The 3,644-nt window shown below is 36.8% G+C and overlaps 1 pseudogene; it reads left to right on the top strand.

The window, feature by feature from the left end:
* Positions 1-909: 909 nt before the first annotated feature.
* Positions 910-3,388, top strand: LOC128546446 (uncharacterized; annotated as a pseudogene).
* The last annotated feature ends 256 nt before the right edge of the window (positions 3,389-3,644 follow it).

Below are 3,644 nucleotides of genomic sequence, written 5' to 3'. Positions count from 1 at the left end.
GTGCTGGTCGCGGCTATGTGACAAGTAATGCCACCTATGTGACAAGAATGCCACCTATGTGACAAGTAATGCCAACTATGTGACAAGTAATGCCAACTATGTGACAAGTAATGCCACCTATGTGACAAGAATGCCACTTATGTGACAAAAATGCCACCAATGTGACAAGCATGCCACCTATGTGACAAGTAATGCCACCTATGTGACAAGAATGCCACCTATGGCATTAAACAATATATCGGCTAACATTATATTCTTCGAAAGATAGAATATGCTCTTATACTAACACCGAATAATTTTCTGCAAGTGGGTATTTGTAGAATATCGAGCAAAATGCACGAGTTCTGCATTTTTTATAATACATGTTGCTTTCATGTTTCGATAAATACTGTGAAGTACGTGTTCATATTTTCAGATATGTTCAGACTTGATATATCTTAAAGAGATATTTTGAACAATATCATAATAAAGTTCACATAAAATGATGTAAAAACTGTTCAATAAATCTTTTCAAATACTTTATACGTACAACGAAATTCAGTAATAGTAAATTGATATTGATAACTGAGGACGTTTTAATAAGAATGAAAGTTGAATCTGTGAGTCGTAGGAATTTTTTGACTGATTTTAATCGCTACATTATTATTTTTTAGCCACAAGAAATTTGCTTAATCTTCTTTTTACATGTATTGAAAGCTTTCTTGCGTTCAAGGTTTTCTCTTGTTATGATTTACCTATGGACATAAAATTCATTTAATATAGCTTTTTATATCTTGTATGCTATATCATCTTAACCATATATATTTCCAGCTGTAGCAGGTGTGCTCACTCGGGATACGTCGGAGCCCTCAACCTCACCGGTTTGGTCACAACAAATCCCTTGGACAATTGAAACCATGTGTGTTCAAAATGCCGGAAATTTACAACGGTAAATACTATATTAAAATCGGGTTTGCTAATAAATCAATAATCTCAGTTGTATATGTTTTAAAAGTTCCTGATTCCTTATTTTCAATGCGTGTTCTAATCTACCGCTAGTTTAGAATGACAAGACGAATTCGATACCAGTCTTTATTGAAATAGAGCTGTATACATATCATTACACATTCTCTAATGGTATTTACCGAGCCTTGTTTAGTTATATATCCCAATGTTAGCAGTCAAACATGATACCTTACGCAATTTAGTTGGGAAATATTAATGCTAATTCAAAATTTGTTATAAGATGGTGAATGTGGAATTTTAATGCCAGAACATAAACAGGAATAATTATTAAGACTAGCATAAAGGAATATTGTGTGATAATGGAAAATTGAGGACAGTAACGGCAGTTATTAACCTCGACGTTTTTCTTCCCTTCTTTTGCAACTTAAGTTAATATCATTCGGGAAAAAACTGAAAGACGACGTTCCAAAACACTGATATTGGACAGAAGTTTATTTTTTTCCCTTTCAGATCAAAATGGCACTTATCCAATTCTCTCATCAAACTTGCCGATTAATTCTCTTTTTTTCATTCTGGGAACGTTAAGTGATGGACATGGTAGTGTGGGTACATGTGATATGGACGCTACAAGCTGCGAGGTTTTTCTTGATGTTCAGTCATGGCTGCCAATGCGGAAAGGCGTTAACCAGAAAGTTTACATAAATGAAAAAGACGGTAAACTGTATCAGCATGGCGGTGACCCTAACGTGACAATAGATCCAGATGACGTTGTTCTTGCTGATGGATCGAAGCATGAAAGAGTTTTATACTTGTTCAATAAGATAATGCCTGGACCAACACTGACTGTCTACGTGAAACAAGAAGTTATTTTTCATGTAAAGAATAATTTGATAAGTGACGGAATTTCGGTCCATTTTCATGGAATTAAGATGCGAGGTACTCCATGGATAGACGGAGCAGCCTTCGTTACCCAGTGTCCAATATTACCTGGTCAGACATTCACATATAGATTTAGACCTAACCGAAGTGGGACTTACTTCTATCATTCCCATACTTTGAACACAGATTAATATGGGTCTGTCTGGAGCGTTCATTGTAAAGGAAAAACAAACTGACAATACTGAGGAACATATTATATTTGTACAGGACTACAGTAATGAACAAACATCTGATGACATCTTCACAAGAATGTATTTAGGGTAAATTAACCCAGACGGCGTCCGGTTTAAGTCTTCTGGAAGAATTGATGGTACCTTCGAAACTAATGTAGAATTTACATCCTCATTAATAAATGGTAGAGGTAGAGTTTTTGACTCACAGGGGAGAGCATTAACAAAAACACCTTTAAGTGTCTTCATGGTAGAACATGGGAAGCAGTACAGATTTAGGGTGATTGAAGGAGGCTTTGGTCTCCAACACAAAGTGTCTGTCGATGGTCATAAGCTAAAGCTTATTACCGCCGATGGCCTAGATGTTGAACCAGTAATAGCAGACTTTTTTATCCTCCACAGCGGCGAGAGATTCGATTTCATTATCGAGGCTAATGAAACGGCCTGTAACTACTGGATTAGGGCAGATACATTACAACCAGTTAAAAACTTAGCCGGATATGCAATTCTTAGGTACAAAGGATCCGAAGAAGTAGATCCAATATCTAGCATCAAAGTGTGCAATGAAAGTATCCCATGTACAGTTCTTAATTGCCCTTTCGAAACGTATCCAAACTGGAATTGTGTACATATTGATGAAATGCATTCCAGAAACAATAAGCCTGCGCCATTAGCAACCTCGGCAAATTTTAAAGAATTCTTTGTTAATCTGGCTGGAGCACTTGGTGAAGATGGGGTAATACATTTCCGCATGGATGGAATTAGTCTGAAACTGCATCTGCTTTAACACAACCCAAAGAGCTTACCGGAGTATGTGGCAACTGCATGCCAGATAGTTTGCATATGTAACAGACCTCTTAATGTGGATTTTGGAGACGTCGTACAGATAAACTTTTTGAGCCGTGGATTTTTAAACATTAAACATCACCCAATCCATATACATGGATATTCTGTCTATGTGCTGAAGGTTGGTTATCGCCAAACAAATGCAAGCTTTCCTAATTTAGGAGATAACCCCGATATCATCTGTCCTGGGCAGTGTTACTCCGATGCATCCTGGGCAAATGAAACCTGGAACGGTGGAAATATTCCCGGTGTGGATTTAACTTGGGCACCGCGCAAAGATACAATAACTGTACCGGCTGGAGGCTATGCAGTCGTTAGATTTGTAGCAGACAATCCTGGACTTTGGTATATTCACTGCCATCAAGAATTTCACAGCAAATTTGGTGAGCAAATGTTATACTAGTTTTTAAATTTAGAGGTATTTTAAAATATCGTATTATAAATTTAAGCGATCGGATATAAGATTTAACTACTGTGTACAAGCAAACCCTAACGTTAATCGTGGTACTTTTACAATATACAATAACTTAAAATGTTCTCTTCGGAAACTGCTAATCATACCTTGGCTGAGTGTTTGTAGCCGCCAGAGCTAAAGGTAGTAAAAATGCAAACAAAATCTCGTCATTTAGCATCTGGTCCGAATTTGAAATCATTTCACAGAAATATGTCTTGTAGAATGCTTCACAATGGATACTCAAAAGTTTTGTATTCGTCTGTAAACATGGCCATCAGAGCGAAAAAAAT

This window comes from Mercenaria mercenaria, chromosome 10 (assembly GCF_021730395.1).
Source record: "Mercenaria mercenaria strain notata chromosome 10, MADL_Memer_1, whole genome shotgun sequence".
NCBI lineage: Eukaryota > Metazoa > Mollusca > Bivalvia > Venerida > Veneridae > Mercenaria > Mercenaria mercenaria.
This window is presented reverse-complemented; position numbering and strand designations above follow the sequence as displayed.